At 37.3% G+C, this 25,819-nt stretch overlaps 1 protein-coding gene across 2 annotated transcripts in view; it reads right to left on the reverse strand.

Annotated features, from left to right (window-relative positions):
- Window positions 1-25,819, reverse strand: part of LOC106094012 (alpha-1,3-mannosyl-glycoprotein 4-beta-N-acetylglucosaminyltransferase A) — a 73,490-nt gene that overhangs the window by 43,201 nt on the left and 4,470 nt on the right. The window contains exons 2-3 of one of the 2 annotated variants that reach the window (XR_009397469.1): window positions 15,168-15,414; window positions 12,995-15,105 (exon numbers count right to left, since the gene is read on the reverse strand). The exons of the other annotated variant lie outside the window; for it this stretch is intronic. The gene's annotated coding sequence lies outside the window, so the exon portion shown is untranslated. Of the gene's footprint in view, window positions 1-12,994; window positions 15,106-15,167; window positions 15,415-25,819 lie in introns of those variants that run through there. 2 annotated transcript variants of the gene reach the window in all.

Consider the following 25,819-nt stretch of genomic DNA (forward strand, 5'->3'; position numbering starts at 1 on the left):
ACATATTGGTACTCTACCAATATGACTCATATGGGCTCAGGCAAAATAAGAGATTGAGAAAAGGCGCAGCGGAGCGGGCCCAGTCCAGCTAGTTGTCTATAAAAACAAAACGTATCATTAAGGAAGGCACTGCGGAGTTTTGCGTGGGTGGGCTAGTTTCTAATTACTTAATTTTGACAAAATTCTCTCTCTCTAGAAATAAAGATTTACAAAATTTTATATAGAAATAAAATTTTTACTATAAATTCTATATAAAATAAAATTTTTACTAAATTTTCTAGAAGAATAAAATGTTTACTAAATTTTCTGTTATATGTAATGAAATAAAATTTGACAAAATTTTTTTTTTAATTTAATTTTCTTTGGGATTAAAATTTTGACAAAATACTTTATAAAATTAAAATTTTGACCAACTTTCCTATATAAATTTAAATTCTAACAAAATTTTCTATAGAAATTAAAATTTTAATAAGATTTTCTAAGTAAAATAAAATTTTGACAAAATTTTCTATGAAAACAAAACATTTATCAGGATATTTTTATACCCCTGCAACTCATCGAAATATTGATCTGAGACCCAACAAAGTGTATATATTCTATAGTCGATTAAGCCATGTCCGTCCGTTCGTCCGTCTGTCTGTCGAAAGCACGCGAACTTTCGAAGAAGTAAAGCTAGGTGCTTGACATTTTGCATAAATACTGGATAGTGCAGGATATTGACCCCTAGAGGGCGCAATTCTTTTCCGAATGGCTTGCGGCAAAGCGACGCCACTTAGTACCACTAGGAGGGAAATACTGTGGCCTTATTATTATAAAAAATATTTTTAATTGTTTCTACCTCCCCAGAAATCCATTGATTGTGAATGCTGTGGAAGTAATTTTTATGAAATAACAAATTTAAAAATCAATTTGCTGGCCCGAGATTCGAACTCGGGACCATTGAGTTATAAATCTTCTAATGTACGCTCTGTGCCACAAAAATACTAAAAAAACTCCCATGTGTTAGAATATTGTGTCTTTAAAGAGAATATATGTCAAACATCAACACGAAAGCATGACCATCTTTGATGAAATAAAACTAAAGTTTGCTTTTGTGTTGTTAGCTAATATTGAAAGGAGAAAATGGTGTCTTATTCACACAATACTAATGTGGATGAATGCGTAAAGCGTCTGCTTTGAAAGCGGAAAGTTTAAATTTCATTTATGATTTCAATTATTCATATAAAATTGGTCTTCTTCAAAGAAACTGAACGTGGTGGTGGGGAAAGGCGCGAACATGTTTGAGTCTAATTAGTTATTTTTTTGCAACGTTCAACTAAGATAATATGTCATTATTTTTTAACAACTTGTGTGCTTGGGCATAAGTACATATTTTTGAACTATTGGTATGCTTGTGCGGAAGGACTTCCTCCTAGGACATCGCCATGTTTTTAACGATGCCTTAAATAAGTAGTTATTAATTTTTGAATGAGCTTACCTTTCTGGTTATTTGGTAATGAGAATTTATGCTGGGTATAAACCGATCTCGGATCTTGACTTCTTGTGGCTCTAGAGGATGTAATTATTTTCCGATTTGGCTGAAATTTCACAGGAAGTGTTTTGGTTTGACCATCAACAATCGTGCCAAGAATGGTCCAAATGAGAAATGTGCACATGAGTCGTGAGTTGTTGTGTCACACGCGAGTTCCGTGATTCGTGCGTGAGATCCAAATCCAATCACGTGATCGTGGGTGACCGTGATTAAATTAAAATTCTTTGTGGGTAAGCGTAAGTGAGTGAAATTACGTCTCACGAGAAAATCACGACTAAAGTATACAAAACAAGTAAAAAGGCATTAAGTTCGACCGGGCCGAACTTTGGATACCCATGACCTCGGGTAAATATGTAAACACCATTTCGTCACAATCCGGTGAAAATTGGATAACTTATGATCCAAATTTGCCAAGGACATTGAGTGGTCTAATATATATGTCACTATTCAGTTTTGTAGAACAAAATATTGGTCTTTTTGGCAGATATATCCAATTATAAACCGATCTGAATCATATTAAGGTGAGGTTCAGAAAAACTCACTATTTCTAATTTCAGCGAAATCGGGTAATAAATAAAGCTTTTATGGGCTTTAGTCCCCTTAACGGCAGATCGGTCTATATGGCAGCTATATCCAAATATAGACCAATCAGAACCATATTTAGATCGGATGTTGGGAGGTCTTAACCTACTCACTGTTTCAAAATTCAGCGAAATCGTGTAATAAGTAAAGCCTTTGTTGGTTTCAGACCCCTTATCGGCAAATCGGTCTATATGGCTGCTATATCTAAATATGGTCCAATCTAAACCATATTTAGGTCGGGTGTCAGGAGGCTAAAAACAACTCACTGTTTCCAATTTTAGCAAAATCGGTTAAAAAATATCTGCCCTTTATCGGCAGATCAGTTCCTATGGCACCTATATCTAAATATAGTCCGATCTGTACCATATTCCAAATTTCAGCGATATCGAATAAAAAATAAAGCTTTTATGGCCTTCAGACCCTTTATCGCGAGATCGGTCTATATGACAGCTTTATCTAAATATAGTTCGATCTGAACAGTATTTGGTTCAGATGTCGGGAGGCTTAATATAACCCACTGTTTCAAATTTCTGCGAAATCAGATAATAAATAAAGGGTTTATGGGCTTCAGACCCTTTATCGCGAGATCGGTCTATATGGCAGCTATACCTAAATATGGACCGATCTAATCCATATTTAGGTCAGATGTCGGGAGGCTTAAAATAATCCACTGTTGTAAATTTCAGCAAAATCGGGTAATAAATAAATTTTTTTGTGTTCTTCAGCCCCTTTATCGGGAGATCGGTCTATATGACAGCTTTATCTAAATATAGTTCGATCTGAACCGTATTTGGTTCAGATGTCGGGAGGCTTAAAATAACCCAATGTTGTAAATTTCAGCGAAATCGGGTAATAAATAAATAAATAAATTTTTTTGTGGTTTCAGACCCTTTATTGGGAGATCAGTTCATATGGCACCTATATCTAAATATAGTCCGATCTGTACCATATTTGGGTCGGATTTTGGGAGGCTTAAAACTGCGCGCTATTTCAAATTTCAGAGAAATCGGATAAAAAATAAAGCTTTTATGGCCTTCAGACCCTTTATCGGGGGATCGGTCTATATGACAGCTTTATCTAAATATAGTTCGATCTGAACCGTATTTGGTTCAGATGTCGGGAGGCTTAATATAACCCACTGTTTTAAATTTCAGCGATATCGGGTAATAAATAAAGCTTTTATGGCCTTCAGACCCTTTATCGGGAGATCGGTCTATATGATAGCTATATCTAAATATAGTCCGATCTTAACCCTATTTACGTCAGATGTTGGGTGGCTTAAAATAACCCAGTGTTTTAAATTTCAGCGAAATCAGGTAATAAATAAAGTTTTTGTGGTCTTCAGACCCTTTATCGGGAGATCGGTCTATATGGCAGCTATACCTAAATATGGACCAATCTAATCCATATTAAGGTCAGATGTCGGGAGGCTTAAAATAACCCAATGTTGTAAATTTCAGCGAAATCGGGTAATAAATAAAGTTTTTTGTGGTTTTCAGACCCTTTATTGGGAGATCGGTCTATATGGTAGCTATACCTAAATATGGACCGATCTAATCCATATTAAGGTCAGATGTCGGGAGGCTTAAAATAACCCAATGTTGTAAATTTCAGCGAAATCGGGTAATAAATAAAGTTTTTTGTGGTTTTCAGACCCTTTATTGGGAGATCGGTCTTTATGGTAGCTATATCTAAATATAGTCCGATCTCAATCATATTTGGGTCAGTTGTCGGGAGGCCTAAAACTACTCAGTGTTTCAAATTTCAGCAAAATCGGATGAAAATAAAGTTTTTATAGGCATTAGACCCTTTATCGGAAAATCGGTCTATATAGCAGCTATATTCAAATATGGTCCGATTTGGCCCGTTCAAAAACTTAACCAGCGTGCATGGAAAAGACGTATCTGTGCCAAATTTCAGCTCAATATCTCAATTTTTGAAGGCTGTAGAGTGATTGCAACAGACGGACGGACAGACACACGGACATCGTTAGCTCGTCTTAGAATTTTACGCCGATCCGAAATATATATACTTTGTAGGAAAATGGAAATTGATATTTCGATGTGTTGCAAACGGAATGACTAAATGAATATACCCCCTATCTAACGGTGGTGGGTATAAAAGTTTGAGTTTATCGATGGTCGTGTTGAGCGTGAGTGGTTTCTCGTGAGCGTGAGTGGAAATCACTCACGCGTACATCTCTAGTACAAATCAGTTTATAACCTGATATTGCTCCCATATAAACCGATTTCGGATCTTGATTCCTTGAGGGAGCAATTATTATCCGATATGTAAAATAAAATATTGAAATTTTTTACAAAAATATTTTTTTTTTTTTTTCATTTTCAAGTTTCTTGCCTGTTAGGGCGAAGATCATTAAATTTTACAATTTTTGTTTATTTCTCTTTCGAGACGAGCTCAATGATCGGAGATACAAATGGAAAAGGAAAGCCAAAGATAGCAACACACACCAACCATTATGGGACGCGTTTCGTCTTTGGTTAGAAGACTTTTCCGCCATATTAGGTGTGATGGCTTCAAGGGCCGTGCGTTGCTATGTTGTATTTGAATCGTATTAATAGCGAAAACGCATCTATGACACAATTACCACATTAACCACGCTCGACAACCCTATCTATTAGCTGTACTTTTCCCAATGCATGTATTTTTGTGTGATGTCAGACATTCTGTCTGTGACAAATTACACTTCATGCGTACTATAATAAAAAAAAATTGTTTGCAAAATTTTCTGTAGTATGTGACAAACATTTCGTTAGTCATAAAATTTTGACAAAGTTTTCTATAGAAATAAAATTTAGCAAAATTTTTTATTTAAATAAAATTTAGACAAATTCTTCTAGTTAAAATAAAAATCTAAAAAAAATTCAATTACTTCCCCTACGCCACTGTTGACTAGTGGAATGCATTTGCTTTCGCAAAGGCCTATAGCAGAATGAGGATGTGAGGAGTACTTGTGGGTATGTTTTTTTTTTTTTGATTTTTTTTTATACCCTCCACCGTAGGATGGGTGTATAATAATTTCGTCATTCTGTTTGTAACACATCGAAATTTTGATCTGAGACCCAACAATGTATATGAATATCCTTGATCGTCTTGATGAGTCTAAGTCGATTTAGCTTCGTCCGTCCGTCTGACTGTCAGTCCATCTGTCAAAAGCACTATCAAGCTAAGCGCTTGAAATTTTGCACAAATATTTCCTATTAGTGAGGGTCGAAAGGGATTGTAAATGGGCCACTTTTTGATATAGTTGCCATATAAACCGATGTTGGATCTTGACTTCTTGAGTCTAGAGGCTCAAGTTCGCAATTATTTTACGATTTGCATAAAGTATTTTGTTTTGACTTTCAACAACTATGCCAAGTATGGGCCATATCAGTCCATAACCGAACTTCCGATCCATTAACCTTTGTTTACCTATAAAGAGATGCCGAGCAAACAAATTAATAAATACGATCCGTGATGGAGGGTATATAAGATTCGGCCCAACCGAACTTAGCACGGTTTTACTTGTTTTCTTCTCATTCAACAATCACAGCTATTAAAGTTAATTAACTTATAGAGCGTATAGAATATTTCTTTTTATTTTTCTGTTCACAGTTGGAGCTTCTTTCCGTTCCGTTTCATTATTGCTGTTGGTTGGTACGTACGTATTCGGATTGCTTCTTTCTTTATTGGCTGCATAGGGTCGGCGTTAGGGCAACAGTGCAATTGCTTTGTAAGTAGCGAAGGAAACTCAGTTGGGTGGTGTCTATTGTCCCCTTCTTTGATAGACAGTGAAAGTATGGAAGTGAATGCAGTGTAGGGCGGCCATGGTGGCTAAAGGGTTGAGAAGAAAGGACTTGGAAAAATATTCGCTTAAAAAGCATTGTTGTTGTTCATTGTTCTTTGGCTATTTTTATTGAATACCTAGAATTAATTTTTTCGATCTTCTTTTCTGCAAATTATTTTCCAAGCTGCTCTTTTATTGCTGTCTGTTTGTGTTAAACTTTTTAGTTCATGACAAGTTATTTTGCAACAAAATTGTCAATAATATGAAGAATATTTCAGAATGGCGATATGTATACCAAAGTCATAGGATCGATGGAATATGTCACATAGAATAGATTTTCAGAGAGGAGAACTCTGTTCCGTAAGACAATATCTCATAGAATCACAAAATCGCTTAAATATGCACCACATAGGATGCACATTCCATAGTAGTTGTGAACATTCCAAAATTGTAGCTTTATCTGCTCCCGGTTAACTCTTTCGGTCCATTGTATCCATATGAAGATATTCCACTTTGAACTCTTTGTGTTTGTTTGTTTGTGCGTTCCTTATAGACTTAGAAACGGATGAACCGGTTTTCTTGAAATTTTCACAGATGGTGCATAATGATCCCGTGGTGAAAAAAACAGTACTAAATTTTTTGATATTTGAAGACCCGGACCCTCTCCCTTACCCTAATTTTGAGAAACGCCAGATCTCGAAGATGGGTGGTGCGATTTAAGCCAATTTTATATGTTCTCTAATAGTAACCTACAAACAAAAATTTGGTATCCATATTTCGGATGGGGTACCAAGGGGGCCGCCTCACCTCCAAAACCTACCAAATATATATATATATATATATAGTCCAATCACGACAGTATGGGACTCAAATAAAAGGTATTTTAGATAAGAAAACGTATCTAATATCGAATTGTTAGACCAAGTGTTCGGGGGACCAACCCAATCCCCAAAACACCCCAAAATTGGACATATTTACCGACCATGGCAATATGGAACTCAAATGAAAGGTATAAGCGAGTAAAATACGAATCTGATATCACAATGTGGGACCAAGATTCTGGGAGTCCAAAACCTTCCCCAAAACACCCCCCAAACAGGAATTATTTACTGACCATCGCAATATGGGGCTTAATAAAAGCTATGTGAGTGTAGAATACGAATCTGATATCCAGATATGGGACCAAGTGTTTGGAGGCCGCCCATCCACGAGAACATCCCCCAAAGAGAACAAATTTACGACCATAGCAATATGGGGTTCAAATGAAAGGTCTTTGGAAGTAAAGCAAGAATCTGATATCAATATTCGGGAAAAGTGTCTATGGGGCCACAACACCACCCAAATAGGATGTATTGGGTTGCCCAAAAATTAATTGCGGATTTTTTAAAAGAAAGTAAATGCAGTTTTAATAAAACTTAGATTGAACTTTAATCAAATATACTTTTTTTACACTTTTTTTCTAAAGCAAGCTAAAAGTAACAGCTGATAACTGACAGAAGAAAGAATGCAATGTCAACGCCGACTATATGGAAAATCCGCAATTACTTTTTGGGCAACCCCATATTTGCTGACCATTGCAATTTGAGACTCATAAGAGGTTTTTTAGAGTAGAACAAGAATCTGATATATTTTCAAAACCATGCCACTGAGTGGCCGCCCCATCTCACAAAACACCCCCCAAACCGAACATGTTTGCCGACTATGGAAAATTGGGGCTCAAATGAAAGGTATTTGGGAGTAGACCATGAATCTGATATCAACATTCGGGACCAACTGTCTAGGGGACGTCCCACCACCATAACAACCCACAAATAGGACGTATTTTCTCACCATGACAATTTGCATCTTAAAGAGAGTGAAACTCGCTATTGATAGTGTTTAGGGCTCATACCTCTTAAATGAAAGGTATTTGAGATTAGAAAACGAATTTGATACCCAATTTTTAAACCAATGGCAATGTGGGGTTGGACTGGGAATGGCGTCACCGTTTGGTGTTGTAGTGACGCCATTCGCAGTCCAACCGCGCGGGTTTTGTGGGATTGCACATGTATCCCTCGTTGTGGGGAGCCGCTTGCTCCAAGATCCGACGCTCGCCTCCATCCGCCCCTAACCTTTGAATCCATTCGCAATCTGTGGGCGCGCGCGGTAGCTTTCAGCTAAGATTCCCGTGATAACGATGGACACCACACAAGTCGGAGCTCATAGCTCCAGCCTGTGTGGTGCTCATAGCCATCCCGTATCGGGAAACATAGGTTATGTAATTTTTTGACATCGGATGGGGCCGGACCCTCTCCCATACCCCAACAAAACCAACACCCAAAATTAAAAGTTGGCCAATAGGCACAATAAAAGGTATTGGAGACTAGAAAACGAATATCGTATTAAAATTTTGGGTCCAAATACCCAGGGGGCCGCCCCAACTCATCAAAACAGATATATTCGACGTTCATATCAATATGGGACTTAAATAAATAGTATTCGACAGTAGATTACAAATATGACATAGAAAATTAGGTCCAAGTTATGGGAGGTCGCCCCACTCCCAAATACCCCAAAATGGACACATTAGCCGACTGTGGCAATATGGAACTCAAAATAGGCGGATATGGGCTACAGTGACACGAATTCGATATTCACATTCAAGGCGATATCCACATTCCCGCTAAACAGACACTAGAGAGTTATAGAAGGCGCAGCGGAGCTGGCCCTGTTCGGCTAGTAAAATATAAACTTCAATTGTTAAATAAAAGTAAAATACTAGCTTTTTCATTTACCACTCAGTACTTTTGTATCCATATGGACACATTCTGAAAAATACATTTAGGAAAAAAATTTTTTAAATTAAAGTTTTAACTATTGTTTACACTGCAAATAATAGTAAAAATACAAAAAATTTGATTTATTATTAGCAACCCAAGGATTAATCGGAAAATATGCTGACAGACTGAAGGTTGCAAGTAAGAACTTCTGCAGAAGTGTGAGGTCGTCGAGGAAGAAGAGACTATAGACATATACGTAAAAATCCACAAACATTTTCCAATGTGTTACAGTCAAATACCACCAAACAGCTCTGTGTTGAAAACACTGTATTGAACGAAATTATAAAAAAACATTTAAAAAAAAAATTAATCGTCGGCTAGACTCCCAAACCGAACTAAATTCTATTGTGACAAACACCAATATATCCAATACCAGTAGATAATGTCGGTCTTACGTATAGCTATCTGGAACTGTAATGGTTTACTAAAGCGTATAAGTGAAATAGAATATTTTTTCTAATAGAACAAAAGATTGATATTTTGCTGATATCTGAAAGTCATCTTACTAAGCAATCATATGCCTATATAGACGGTTATAACATGTATAGTGCCATATATCCCTCACACAAACCTCGTGGAGGAGCATCAGTCATAGTAAAATCTAATTTAAAACACCATGAAGAGCAAAGTATTGAAAGTGAAATATTTCAATTAGCTTGTGTAAGAGTTTATCTTAAGCACAACAAGGCATTCAAAATAAGCTCGATTTATTCTCCTCCAAAACACAACATTGAACCAGAACATTATATTGGGTTGCCCAAAAAGTAATTGCGGATTTTTCATATAGTCGGCGTTGACAAATTTTTTCACAGCTTGTGACTCTGTAATTGCATTCTTTCTTCTGTCAGTTATCAGCTGTTACTTTTAGCTTGCTTTAGAAAAAAAGTGTTTAAAAAGTATATTTGATTAAAGTTCATTCTAAGTTTTATTAAAAATGCATTTACTTTTTGGGCAACCTAAAATCCGCAATTACTTTTTCGGCAACTCAATAGATGGGCTTTATATTCAGTTGTAATAGAAATAAAATTAAAAAAAAAAACAAGTAAAAGCGTGCTAAGTTCGGCCAGGCCGAATCTTATATATACCCTCCACCATGGATCGCATTTGTCGAGTTCTTCTCCCGGCATCTCTTCTTAGGCAAAAATTTAAAAAAAGATTTGCTCTGCTATTAGAGCGATATCAAGACATGGTTCGGTTTGGACCACAATTTAATTATATGTTGGAGACCTGTGTAAAATGTCAGCCAATTCGAATAAGAATTGCGCCCTTTGGGGGCTCAAGAAGTAAAATAGAGAGATCGATTTATATGGCAGCTGTATTGGGCTACAGACCGATTCAGACCATAATAAACACGTATTTTGATGGTCATGAGAGAATCCTTCGTAAAAAATTTCAGGCAAATCGGATAATTATTTGGACCTCTACAGGCTCAAGAAGTAAAGATCCCAGATCGGTTTATATGACAGCTATATCAGGTCATGGACCGATTTGAACCATACTTGGCACAGTTGTTGGATATCATAACAAAACAAGTCGTGCGAAATTTCATTCAAATCGGATAATTATTTCGACCTCTACAGGCTCAAGAAGTAAAGATCCCATATCGGTTTATATGACAGCTATATCAGGTCGTGGACCGATTTGAACCATACAGTTGTTGGATATCATAACAAAACAAGTCGTGCGAAATTTCATTCCAATCGGATAAGAATTGCGCACTCTAGAGGCTCAAGAAGTCAAGACCCAAGATCGGTTTATATGGCAGCTATATTAGGTTATTGACCGATTTAAACCATACTTGGCACAGTTGTTAAATATCATAACAAAACACGTCGTGCAAAATTTCATCCCAATCGGATGAGAATTACGCACTCTAGAGGCTCAAGAAGTCAAGACCCAAGATCAGTTTATATGGCAGCTATATCAAAACATGAACCGATATGCCCCATTTACAATACCAACCGACCTACACTAATAAGAAGTATTTGTGCAAAATTTCAAGCGGCTAGCTTTACTCCTTCGGAAGTTAGCGTCCTTTCTAAAGACAGACGGACGGACAGACGGACGGACGGACAGACGGACGGACAGACAGACGGGCAGACGGACGGACGGACATGGCTAGATCGACATAAAATGTCACGACGATCAAGAATATATATATACTTTATAAGGTCTCAGACGAATATTTCGAGTAGTTACAAACAGAATGACGAAATCAGTATACCCCCCATCCTATGGTGGAGGGTATAAAAATCTGTTGTGCATGTGTGTCCCGTACTGGCAGTCACAAGGAGTTCCACTATAAATTCCCATTTCTTTGGAAACTTCTTGGCTTTAGCGGATGTGAACATTCGCAAGTTGTTGGGCTTTTTAAAGCGATTTGGATGATTCAACGGTAGGAACTAGAAGGTAACTTCCTTTCCTGTGGTATCACATCGGCCGGAAACGTCTTAGTCAGTCTGATGGCAGGATGGCACGTTTTCGGCATTTTCCGAACCAGTGATGCCAACAGTTTACCACCAAAAAGAGTAAAAAAAATGTAAAAAGCGTACAATTTTATGCAAAAAATTTTAAAAAAGCACTAAATTAAGTTTTCGAACGATTTATGAATATAAACACATTTTTTAATTTTTTTGTTGTATAAAAAAAAAAACATTGGCATATAACTAAATGGCACTTCTTGATTAAAGTACACATTAACTTATATATATCAATACTTTCTTATATATTATCAATACTTTCTTCTATTTCCGATAAACCACACATATGTATATATTGGGTTGCCCAAAAAGTAATTGCGGATTTTTCATATAGTCGGCGTTGACAAATTTTTTCACAGCTTGTGACTCTGTAATTGCATTCTTTCTTCTGTCAGTTATCAGCTGTTACTTTTACTTTTTGCTTTAGAAAAAAAGTGTAAAAAAAGTATATTTGATTAAAGTTCATTCTAAGTTTTATTAAAAATGCATTTACTTTCTTTTAAAAAATCCACAATTACTTTTTGGGCAACCCAATACAAACTATAGCAATATGTAGTTCCAATGTGAATTTTGGGAGAAGAGTGTGAACCTTATATCCACTTTCGGGGCAATGGGTTTGGCTACAATCCAATCCACCACCAAAATCAAGAGAATGAGGTAGATCTAAATAACATCCAAACTATTATGGGCGTAGTCCCCGCCTTACCTTATTTTTAAAAATTCCAGATCTCGGAGATGGGTGGGGCAATTTAAAATTTATGTTATTTTAATAACACAAAAACTGAAATTTTGTATTCTTATTTAGGGTGGGATACTCAGGGGAGCGTGCCACCTCCAAAGACCGCTTAATGGAATTACAAACCAATAATGACAATAAGGAGCTCAAATTAAAGATATTTGAGACTAGAGAACGAATGTGAGGTATGACAGTCCACCTTACCCCTAAATATACCCCCACACCGGTCTTATTTGGGAGTAGAGCACCAATATGATATCCACATTGGGGCGAAATATCCAAAAAGGCCGTACCAGTACCGCCAAACAGGACTTTCCTGACCGTGCCAGTATAAGACTCCATCTAGTTTCTTATATAAACTAAAAAAATGGCTGAAACGTTTTAAATACCCCGATTGAATTTTTGTTTTATTGTTCCAGGAAAGGGGAAGGGTCCCCTTGCCTCAATTTAAAAATTTTAGGCTTATCGGGTGAAAATTGCTCCCTCTATAGGCGCAATGTAATTAAGGGATACATTTTGTTTCGGATTGCTTATTTTTGTTTAGTTTTGCACCTTTTGCGATAGAAAAAATATCAATCGATATTCATTAAAAAATTAAAATCGATAGTGCCATCGATATTTTGCCAGCCCTACTGCAAGTGTGAATGGGATTATCGATAACACCATAAAACAGCCCCTTAAGTTATTCAAAGTCGTTCAAATAAACGAATTGGACACGGAAACCTTTATTGACAGCGGCAGCGATCGTAGTCTTATAAGAAAAACATTAGCATTGAAAGTCAACACAAGTATAGAGTGCAACGTCGGGCTTAAAGGATTCGCTGGCGGCGAATATAAATGTGTTGAGAAAGTGATGCCGAAATTATCGATAGACGACACAGAGTTTGACACCGAATTATTTGTAGTCGAAAACGATAACGGCGATAACGGATTGCCTCCTTAAAGGGTTTTTGTTGGTTACTTTTCTATTCGAACTAAAAACAAAACAAAAAAGCTCCATTGGTCTAAGCTGAGCGTTAATCCAACAACAAATCAATAAAACAATCTCTAATGTGTTTTTTTTTTCCTTTTTTGAAGTTATATTTCGCAATTTTATTTTGAAAATTACAACTTTAATTTTGAATATTCATTGTCGGTAACTTGGAGACCATTCGGCGAGTATCTAGATGTATTTCCCATCCACATTTTTGTAAAATTCTCCCTTTTTTGTGGGACAATTTCCGTGACTGCTTGAAATGTCTCTTAGCATTGAGGACATCGGTAGAGTGTCGCACCTAAATGAATAGAAGCTAGGTGTACGATCATAACACGAATTTCAGTAAATTCTTTAAAACATTTGGGACAGTTGTGGTACAACTCGGATTTCGTAGGTTGAGCAGATGTCTGTTATATTGGACCTGGAACACGATTTTCGCCTTTGGACAGGAGCACTGGTTTGCATGCCTTAACAAGAGGATGTTCTTTAAAGTAGTACCGCAAGTGTTGGTTTTAGTTTTCACTATGCTTGCTGCAAATCTCACAAAAAAGCTGACACATTCTGCATGTTTTTCGTATGTATGCATCAGCAGAGTATTCTGATTGTCAAGGGATTTATGTTACAAATCACACTCAAAAGATTCCTAATCGGAACATAAAACAATTGTTACTTTTTCTTCGTTGCTCTCCGCGCTTGTACTTGTGTTTGGCTTTGAAGAGCATTTAAGTTCATCAGTCATTGGCGCATGTTGACAATCCGTCTTCTTTGTCTTCTTCCTGAACGAATTCTTTCATGCTCAAACCAATAGTGATGATAAAAATATGTAATGGTATGGGAAATATTTTCACATTCGAACAGGGATATGTGGAGCGCGACGGAGTGTCGTAGACACTTTTTAGCCGTGGATAGTTTTTTCGAACATTTTCCTCTAATGAAGCCAATTTAGAAAAGAGCTGTAAACAACTCACACACTGTAAGGGTGACAACCACCTATTGATTGCAGTGTCCACTGAGGTTATCACAAAATTTCTAGAGGCTATAGGGGCAGTCTGTTCATGTTCGGTAGAGTTTTATCTTCATCAACTTCTTCACTTTGGGGTTTTGTTAGATGTACCAAACCACCAGAGGTATCGTCTGACGTTTCGCCTTCTGTCTTTGTTGCAGCTGATCGAGGCACAGATTTATGGCCAATCCAATAATGGTAATAAAATGCATGAATGTTATAGGAAATGTGATTACATTTCGAACAAGGATATGTGGTACGACCTTTGTCATTCAACGCCGGCTTAGGTGCTGGATGTGTTCTAGGCTCTTTGCAGAAATGTCGCTCTTGCTACACATACGTTGCCATATGTTGGCCACATATTCTGCAAATTTTTTGTGTGGACGGGTCGCAATGTTTCTCAAACATGGCACACTTAAATTGCCTATTCTTGCGTATCTTCTGGGGCAACTGATTATATGGGGTATTCATGTAGCAGAGCGTGTTCTTTCATTAAGTTTTGATCGATCCGAGAGTTTCTTGAAACAACATTGTATATGAAATGTGTCCCTGGGTGATTTGTTTGAAAATGCATCTCTCTGGCGGGAAATTCTTTGAATATTTACATCATATTTCTCTCTGCTTATAATTGTTTTGAAACTTGAATTGTATGTCACTTCTTACTGAGTTTCTTCTAAATTTTGAGTTGACTCGACATTATGCTCAGTTTCAACAACCTCATAAATTTTCCCCATTTGATTCGAATGGCCTTTCAGTTCTCCCTAAATCACTTCCAGGATTCACTGAATAAGGTTAAGCCAAGCGATCAGCCGATATACTTTTTTTTTAATATTTGGCAGTACTTGGCATTGGGGATGTCAACTTGTTCTCTTTTTACATTCATTCTTTGTTTACGTTTTCTCCTATATGATGACATTTTCAATCGTCAGATTTGACATCCTTAATGATGTTTATGGGGCCTATCCACTTTGTGTTTTTGCATGTGACCTAACCTTCTATTAGTGAATCCTGAATCACTTCTGACATTGTGGAATTTTCGATCTCCATATTATTTTCAGTTTCCTTTCAGTCAATGAGTTTTAATTGGGCCACCTGCATCGATGTTTGGAAACTATGAAATTCATAGATAGCTCGCCAACATTTGCTATATGTGATTGTTAGGTGTTTGGTCTCTGTCATGTGGACAATCTGGAATTATTAAACGGATAATTATTAAAAAAACATTTTGTATTACAAATATTAAAACTTACCTCGGGATGAAAATATTTTTATATTATTTTATGCAAGTCATTTGGGTTATAGAGACTCCTGGTTTCTCCACTATCATTGTTCACACACAATCTGCAGCTGTTTTTGGCAGGTTCAACCATGATGTGTGCTTTTACAAAGACTTGAAATTCAGCACTAAGGTGTTAACCGTGTAGTGAATCTCCTAACAAATGTCCTAACTAATATAAAAATGATACCTGCAGTGTCTAGGTAGAAAGTGTTTCAAGCCTGTAAAGATTTAAAAAAAAGAAACAAAACAAATCCGGATAACAAAACCAAAATCATTGCCGCTAGTTCAGTTACTATAACAAATAGTCATAGCCCACTTAATATTTTGTGTTGATTTAAAACATATCTCATTTAATAATAAAAGCCTGTGTAGGGCTTTCCATTGTCTATGTAGGGTTTTCCATAGGAAAACTATAAATCAGTTATAAATTAGAAAACTTCATTTAACTATAAATCAATTAAATGAAATTTTCCTATGGAAACCCCTTTTCAGCTGGGTTGAATTAAAGTTTTCTCAGGAAAACCCCTATGTAGCCGAGCTAAATTATGTATTTATGAATGAATTTATATTTATTATGAATTTCCTGGAAAACCCTATTCAGCTGGGCAGAATTAAAGTTTTCCTATGGAAAACCCTATTCAGCTGGGCAGAATTAAAGTTTTCCTATGGAAAACCCTATTCAGCTGGGCTGAATTAAAGTTTTCCTATGGAAAACCCTATTCAGCTGGGCTGAATTAAAGTTTTCCTATGGAAAACCCTATTCAGCTGGGCTGAATTCCAGTTTTCCTATGGAAAACCCTATTCAGCTGGGCTGAATTAAAGTTTTCCTATGGAAAACCCTATTCAGCTGGGCTGAATTAAAGTTTTCCTATGGAAAACCCTATTCAGCTGGGCTGAATTCAAGTTTTCCTATGGAAAACCCTATTCAGCTGGGCTGAATTCAAGTTTTCCTATGGAAAACCCTATTCAGCTGGGTTGAATTAAAGTTTTCTCAGGAAAACCCTATTCAGCTGGGCTGAATTAAAGTTTTCCTATGGAAAACCCTATTCAGCTGGGCTGAATTAAAGTTTTCCTATGGAAAACCCTATTCAGCTGGGCTGAATTAAAGTTTTCCTATGGAAAACCCTATTCAGCTGGGCTGAATTAAAGTTTTCCTATGGAAAACCCTATTCAGCTGGGCTGAATTAAAGTTTTCCTATGGAAAACCCTATTCAGCTGGGCTGAATTAAAGTTTTCCTAGGGAAAACCCTATTCAGCTGGGCTGAATTAAAGTTTTCCTATGGAAAACCCTATTCAGATGGGCTGAATTAAAGTTTTCCTATGGAAAACCCTATTCAGCTGGGCTGAATTAAAGTTTTCCTATGGAAACCCCTATTCAGCTGGGCTGAATTAAAGCTTTCTTATGGAAAGCCCTATTCAGCTAGGCTGAATTAAAGTTTTCCTATGGAAAACCCTATTCAGCTGGGCTGAATCAAAGTTTTCCTACGGAAAACCCTATTCAGCTGGGCTGAATTAAAGCTTTCCTATGGAAAACCCTATTCAGCTGGGCTGAATTAAAGTCTTCCTATGGAAAACCCTATTCAGCTGGGCTGAATTAAAGTTTTCCTATGGAAAACCCTATTCAATTAAGACGGTCAGAGTTGAAGTTTACTACCAACTACTTAATTTTCCATTAACATTCCATTACGGAACAGGGGATTCTTCTCTCATATCAATGAGTGCAGTGCGACAAAAGTTTAAGCACAATGATAAGAGGCCTCGTTTTTATGCCAAGTCCGAACGGCATGCCGCATAGCGACACCACTTGGTCGAGAAGTTGTAACATGGCAGTATACCTTACAAATGTAGCCAACATTAGTTAAGGGATAACCACTGCTGAAAATTATTCTAATGTTCATGCCGTAATTTGATCCCAGGCATTCAGCGCCAAAGGCAGACATGCTAACCTCTGCGCCATGGTGGCCTCCATCAGCCGGGTTGAACAAAATGTTTGTAGAAATGTAGAAATTTTTTTAAATAAAATTTTGTATAAACTCAAGTCTAAACAAAATTTTATATAAAAATCAAACTAGCGTTAGTTCTAGCAAATTTTGGTAACAAAAATTAAATGTAGACATGATAGTCTAAGAAAATCATAATACGTCATAATTTCGAATAAACATCAAGCACTATTTTTTTGGAATTTCACGCCAAAAGAATACAGGTACGTAGAAAAACATTCATGCTGAGTTTTTGAAAGTAAACACAGGAAAACGTTGCCGGCACAGCCAGTGTGATAGCCGATGATGAGGTTGCTATGACCATCGACACGATTTACGTATTATTATTGCAGCTGTTTTTATTCCTTGTGACCCCCTCCTATCATGGTAGGCTGCAAGTATGGGTTTTTTCCTTCATAGCAAATTATTTCCATCGTGCAAATGTAAAGTGCAAAGGCGAAAAAAGTTTTTCAAAGGTCTTATACAACATCAAAATTGTCCATACATGTCCCTCGAGCTCACTCATATTAATTCTTTCACACATACCGTTATGTGTAGGTTAGGTTAGGTTAGGTTGAAAAGAGGGTGCAGATATTGATCCGTCCTCAACTTTTCTTTCTTCCTTTTTTTAGTTAGCGCCGTCGATAAACCGTTTCCCCAGGGGCATTATTAAATTTCCCAGTAGTTTTTTTCTGGTTTTCTGGAGACTAATCAAAAGCTAATTTGCCTAATGCATAATCTTTATGGCTGGGGACAAGTACACATGCACTTTCCCACAACAAATACAAAAACCAATAAAATTTACAATAACAAAAAAGACGAAAACAAATCAATTCCGAGAATTATTTATGGAAAAATAAATTAGAAATAAATACCTACGAAAGTTTGCAGTTGGCATTTTAGTAGGCGCTTTCAACTTCAAATGCACCTGGGGACGATTGTCAATCGATGTGGTTCTTAATCACATTGCATGTGGTTCTAAAACTCATTTGTCAAAAAAAAAGGTAAAAAATTCAGGAAAATGGATGAAATCTTTATTTGAATCGATAGTACGGTCCCATGTAATTTAATGTTTGAAGATTATTTCATACAAATGTTGACCGTGACTACGCCTCAAATGGTCCATCCGATTAGTCCAATTTTTGCATACTCTTTCCAACAGTTCAGCTTCAAATGCTTCAATGTTGTCTTTCAATGCGTCAATTGAAGCGGGTTTGTCTGTAAAGACATGAGCTTTAACATAACCCCACAAAAAATAGTCTAAAGGTGTTAAATCGCAAGAGGTGGGCAATTGACCGGTCCCGAACGTTAAAATGTTCACCGAACTCGCCTCTTTATAAGTCCATTGTTACGCGTGTTGTGTGGCATGTGGCACCTTCTTGTTGAAACTACGTGACATGCAATTCAAGATCTCCCATTTTGGGTAAAAAAAGTTGGATATCACGTCACGGTAGCACAGTTACGTTACGATTTGCATCATCTTTGATGAAGTATGGTCCAATGATGCCACCAGCCCATAAACCGCACTAAACTGTGGCTGTTTTCTGGATGCATTGGTAGCTCTTGCAATGCTTCACTGGCTGATCTTCACTCATAAATCGACAATTCTTGAGATGGGCGATGGGTAAAGACCCAAGAGGTATTTACCCGGTAAATTGGGTAAATACCTGGGTATTTACCCATTTATACCCAAAGCTGGGTATTTATAATTTTGCAGATATCTTGGGTATAAAAACATTTTCCAAACGATTTTTGATGATTTCGTATTCTTTGTATATAAACCTGACCTTCGGATCTCAAAAAATCGAATTTTAGTTATATATAGCCGCTATAAAGACCGATCGTCAGACTTAAAGTCTTGAGGCAATAAATTGGTCACTTTTCATCCGATATCGATGAAATTTGACTCAGTGAGTTCTGGCAGATCCCTAACCATTTCTGAAATTTGACTCAGTGAGTTCTGGCAGATCCCTATCCATTTCTATGAAGTGCGGTTCAGACCGGACTATATTTGGATATAGCTGCCCTACAGACCGACCAACCGATCTCCCGATATAGGGTATTGAAGCCATAAAATACCCATCTATTACCCGAATTCGATGAAATTTGGCACATTGTGTTCTAGTAGACCCCTACCCATTTCTGTCAAATGTGGTACAGATCGGAACATATTTGGATATAGCTGCCATATATACCGAACTCCCGATATAGTGTAATGAACTTATAAAAGGAGCATTTTTCAACCTATTTCGATGGAATTTGGGACAGCGAGTTCCGGTACCACTCTAAACCTTTTTGTTGAATATCGTCCAGATCGGACCATATTTGTATATAGCTGCCATTTAGACCGATCTCCCGATAAAGGTATTGAGCCCATAAAGGAGAATTGTTCCATCCGATTTTGATGAAATTTGAAACAGTGAAGGGGGGGCGGACCCAGGGAATGATGTATATATATATATATATATATATATACATATCAATCACCACAATATGGGACTCAAATGAAAGGTATTTAAGATTGGAAAACGTATCTGGTATCCAATTGTCGGACCAAGTTTTGGGGAACCACCCAAAACACCCCTAAATGGGACAAATTTACCGACCATGGCAACATGGGACTCAAATTAAAGGTATTTGCGAGTAAAATACGAATCTGATATCCAAATGTGGAACCAAGTTTCTGGAGGTCCACCCCTTCTCCAAAACACCCCCTAAACAGGACTTTTTTTCTGTTCATGGCCATATGGGACTTAAATGAAAGGTATTTGAGTGTAGAATATGAATCTGAAATCTTACAGTGCTTGTCAAGAAGTCAAATCGGGAGATCGGTTTATATGGGAACTATATCAGGTTATAGAACGATTTGAACCTTACTAAGCACAGTTGTTGGAAGTTATAACGGAACACCACATGCAAAATTTCAGCCAAATCGGACGAAAATTCCAGCTTCCATGGGCTTAAGAAGTCAAATCGGGAGATGGGTTTATATGGGAGCTATATCTTAATCTGAACCAATATAGCCCATTCACAATCCCTAACGACCTACATCGATGTTAAGTATCTATGCAATATTTCAAGCTGCTAGCTTTACGCGTTCGACCTCTATCGTGATTTCGACAGGCGGTCGAGAGGACATGGCTAGATCGACTCAGAACGTTGAGACGATCAAGAATATATATACTTTATGGGGTCTTAGACGATTATTTCGAGGTGTTACAAACGGACTGACTAGATAAGTATACCCCCCATCCTATGGTGTCGGGTTTAAAAATGTTCGCCATAAAATTATATTATTTACATCTAAACCCAATCCTTAATCTGAACGCCAGTAATGTCAAAAATTGTAAAGTACATTTGAGGGTTAAAGTAATACGTTTTGAAAATTGGTGCCATGTTCATGTCTGATATCGGTTGGTTCATGTCTGATATTGTGTCCCCACCTAAGTGCCGATGTCTGTTAGCCGCGAAAGCCGGGCAATGACATATGAAATACTCCAACGTCTCATCATCTTCCCCACATGCCATACACGTGCTATCACTTGCCTTCACCGATCTTACATAAGTAAGCTCGTAGTCCTATGTGTCTCGTTATGATACCGAAAACGATACTGGCCTCCTTCTTACTTCCTTCAGAAAAAGCCTCGCCTTCTCACAATCTGATTTTCTCCATAAGATGTTCGTCGTCCTACCGACCGTTTTGCTGCTCAACAGTGTTAAAAACGCGTTTGTAGCCCAAGCCCTTAACTCGAACTGCGTCCACCCGAAAGATTATTGACGGCAGTCCTCTGGCCTTCACTGCCAAATCTGTTGTGTTAACCTTACGTTTCACTTTTTCTACATCGCAGTCCACCAAACCTATTGAAGCATAAGTAAGTATTGGTCTAATCACGCTCCTGAAGAGCCAGCCGACTATACTCGGATTCATGGCTGTGAGTGTTCTCGGAAAGCTCCTGAATGTGGCACTTCCAATTCAGTTTGCAGTCCAAGATCACTCCTAAGTATTTGACCTTGTCGGATATCGAAATCTTTCTATTGAGAAATCGTGGTGCGTCAAAAGCTCATTCGTACCATTCGCTCAGTATTCGTTGACAGTATACCCCAATAGCACCGCCCAAAATCAAAAGTGGACCGATCGGAAATAAGAAACATTGTTAAGATAGTTTTCTTGACATTTTTGGTGTAAGCGAAACATGTCTTAGAAATCATAACTCTAATGCGGATAATATGTCTGGCTAGAAAAGATCGCCCTCTTCGTAGAGGTGGTGGTGTTGCGTTTTTTATCTCGAAGAAACTTTCTTCTAGGGTTGTATATTCAGGTCTAAACTACGTTGTTGTGGAATGTCTGGCTGTAGAGGTATTGGTCGAACGAGAGGGAATATTAATTGGTGTAGTTCATCTTCCAAACGGAGATTTCGAGTCCTTTGAATCAGAGATTTCTGATCCACTTGTTCGCTACTCAAATATTGTAACCATGGGTGACCTCAATAATAATTTATTTGATAATAATTCCAAGTCTTATAATGTTAGAGGGGCATGCACGCGTATAGGTATATCATTAATGCATAATTCTCTACCGACGCACAATGATGCATTTCATCATTCGTCTTTTCTTATTGACTGTTTCTTTATTATAACCTGAGGTCAATTCATTTATCCTGAAATTTCGAAACATGCTTTCATTTATATTTCCATGAATTTTTTAGTGCGGCTGTATCAGGACTATTATGATTACTGCGACCAACTGAATTATGATGAGGATTTGTTGTGTGATACTATTTCCTCAGTGGATTTTTCGAACGCGTATTCAACAGTAGATATTGATGGACATACTGTTTTCCCTAGGAGGAGAACTAGATTGTATACGAATAATCGTGATGACTGGATTAATGTTCCCACTGTTCGTTATCATCAGTCATTAGCTGATATAGCCTATACAGCTTATCTTAGTGACAAGAATCAACAGCATTGGTCGGTATATTGCAGGGCGAGAAATCGGGCTAAGACTGTCAAAAGACGTCTAAAACGGAAATGCCACTCTGCTATGTTTGAAAAATGTGAAAATCCCAAAGTTGTTTGGAATATTTTTAGAGGCAATGGAATTATCAGAAGTAGAATGCCCAATATTGACATACCTTCTGTCAGTAGTGTTGTTGAATTAAATGAGAGATTTATAAAAAACTGGATGTTATAGGTGGCATGAGTTATTTTCTTGCTTCGTTACCGGCGAACAAAGGGGTTTCCTTTAACTGTATAACCAGTGAAGACCTATTTTCTGCATTTTCGTCCATAAAAACAAATACCCATGAAAAGATAGTTTTCTCCTTAAATTCTACAGGATTGTATTGCCTTTCATTTGCGAGCACTTTCTGCATTCAGTTAACACTCTCATTATGACATCCAGCTTCCCCAAGGAGTGGAAAACTGCTAGGATTAATCCTATGAAGAAAAAGTCGAATTCCGACGAATAATGTCCCATCGCACTTCTTCCTATTTTGTCCAAGGTGATTGAGTATGGTTTAAAGAAACAGCTCGTTGATTACCTGGAACATTGCAGATTGTTTTCTAACTCTCAATGTGGTTTCAGGAGTTAGAGGAGCACATCTATGCTACTGTTAGGATTAAGTGGCTCCATTAGACTCCATGATAAAATATGCCTTCTGTTATCGTTGGATTTGGAAAAGGCCATTTTGTTTTGGTCAGAAAACTTCACCGGTTTTTTGGGCTCAGTTTAGATGCCTGTAAATTGTTTTGCTCATACCTTTTTGGCAGATCACAATATGTCGGGATCGGTCGAATATTTTGCCTGTAAGAAGCAGAGTCCCTCAGGGCTTCATTCTTGGGCCACTGCTTTTCATAATTTTTGTAATTAACCTCTTTGAGTGTTTTGACACATTGTTGTTGACCCTTTTCTTATGCCTATGATGGCCGCCGTTTTTAGCTCATCGACAAGAAGCCTTCTTTCCCCAAACAAATCTAAACAACGTGCTGCTGGGCGATACTTTTACGATTAAATGTTTTACAGGGTTTAATTACTAAGAACTGTCGTCACCGCACCTAATATAAAGACCGCCGGCAAATTAGTTCTTTACCACTGAGAATCGTTTAATATGGCAATTTGATTTGATTTAAAAAGGCTAAATTATGACTATTCACCAGGTAGCAATATAGTCAGTTATAAACAACTAACACATGATGATCAATGTTATAGGCGCTAAGCCGCTCCAAGCGAGTAGCAAAAAAGCTCTAACAGATGGGAGAAATGTCAAATTCTCAGTCGTTTATATGTGTTTGCGCAAAGATCCGGGGCGACATGGAACGGAGAACTTTTAAGTTATTTTATAATCATTTTGGGTAAGCCTTTCTCTTATAGATGGCAGCGCTAACATTTAGAAAAGCGTCATCTGTTTGCAAATGGATCAACTGAATGGATACGACGCCACCACGAACAGAGAGAGAGAGAGCAGAGTGGTAAAAATTGATCATGCAGCATTTATCTTTATCATGGTAACCTATCGGTTCTTAAAATAAAGAAAAATTTTATACAGGTATTTCGTTGCGGTTGATTGCTGTATTATTTTTTAAATTTCCCACAGATTTCCCCATAGATAAAAATTTATTTCCAAGCTTGTGCTTAACTGTTAGAGTTGTTGTTTTGTCATTCGATTCGTTCACTAAGTCATTGAAAACAGCTGATTTTATAAAGAGAAAAGAGCTGTCTTCAATGACTTGGCGAACGAATCGAGTGACAACAAGTAAAAGCGTGAAAAGTTCGGCCGGGCCGAATCTTACATATCCATGGTAGAGGGCATTGTCATTTTTTTGCCCGACATTTCTTTATAGGCAAACAAAGGATAATGGATAAAAATTGCAAAGCTATTGAAGCTATTTCAAGTTATCAACCGATTCGCATCATGCTTGGTTATGCTGTTGGAGTAAAAGTAATTGTGCAAAATGTCAGCCAAAATTTAATAAGAATTGAGCCCTATAGTGGCTCAAGAATTAAAATCAGGAGATCGGTTCATATGGGAGCTATATCAGGTTAAGGACCCATCTAGACCATATTTGAAACGTATGTGCAAAGTCGCAGGAGAAGTTGTTTAAAAATGTTTAGCCAAATCGCATTAGAATTGCGCATTCTGGAGGGTCAAATAGTCAAATTAGGAGATCGGTTTATATGGGAGCTATTGGGTTGCCCAAAAAGTAATTGCGGATTTTTCATATAGTCGGCGTTGACAAATTTTTTCACAGCTTGTGACTCTGCAATTGCATTCTTTCTTCTGTCAGTTATCAGCTGTTACTTTTAGCTTGCTTTAGAAAAAAAGTGTAAAAAAGTATATTTGATTTAAGTTCATTCTAAGTTTTATTAAAAATGCATTTAATTTCTTTTAAAAAAATCCCCTATTACTTTTTGGGCAACCCAATATATCAAGTTTTAAACCGGTTTGAAACATACTTAGCACAGATGTTGGAAGTCATAACAAAATATCTTATACAACATTTGAGACAAATCGGATAAGAATTGAGGCGTTTAGAGGCTCAAGAGGTCAAGATCCAAGATCGGTTTATATGGACCATAGACCAATATGACCCATTTACAATCCCAACTGACCTACACTAATAGGAAGTATTCGTGCAAAATTTCCTGCGCCTAGTTTTATCCCTTCGGAAGTTAGCCTGTTTTCGACAGATGGACGGACCGACATGGCTAAATCGACTTAGAATGTCAAGACGATCAAAAATATACATATATACTTTGTTGGGTCTCAGATGAATATTTCGATGTTTCACAAACGGAATGACGAAATTAGTTTGTGATGTAGGGTACAAAAAGAAAAAACTAATTTAGTAATCTGGGCCGTCAGTTTTTGTACTGAATTCTTAAATGGATAATCATTATTGTCGCAACTATTAGTGAAGGAATATCCAGTGCTCAAAATTTTTGCTGATATTTTTAGCATGGGTAAGCCCATGATCCAGGCCCAAAATTTGCACGGGTCCCTATTTCATTTTGAAATTTAAATAATTCCAAGCAAATTTTATCTACAATCGTTTAAAAAAAACTTCAAATTGATCCGAGCAATAGTTTAATTTCTATTGAGATTTAAATGTGCTTAGTACGGGAACGTGTGAAAAGGTCCGCCGAAATGTACTTATGAAATTTCAAGAAATCGGTTATAAATGCACTATCTATTGGCTTGTTTTCCGTGACCAGTAGGCCATATTCCGCTCGCTCATCACCGAAGACATCGCGTACATTATAATACGCAAATTAGATCGTAAAGGCGGGGAAGTGAACGCTGCATGGAATTTGGTAAATCCAACTAACACAAAGGAATGGAAACCAATCACTATGAAAGAGTTCGATGCGTTTTTGGCTATTATTTTCTATGCTTGACTGACTAAATCGAATAGTGAACCTCTTGAAGAGTTATATGGCCTAACGCGCTGTCCGATATACAATGCTGCATTATCATTACATCGTATAAAGTGCATAAAACAATGCCTTAGATTCGACAATGGAAATACACGGCAGCAGCAACCAATCAACAGCAAAACTCCGGCTATTAATGATATATGGCAAATGTTGTAGTCTAACGTGGCAGCAGCTTACACTCCACATAATGCAGTGACCGTTGAAGAG

This window comes from Stomoxys calcitrans, chromosome 1 (genome assembly GCF_963082655.1).
Source record: "Stomoxys calcitrans chromosome 1, idStoCalc2.1, whole genome shotgun sequence".
NCBI classification, from domain to species: Eukaryota; Metazoa; Arthropoda; class Insecta; order Diptera; family Muscidae; genus Stomoxys; species Stomoxys calcitrans.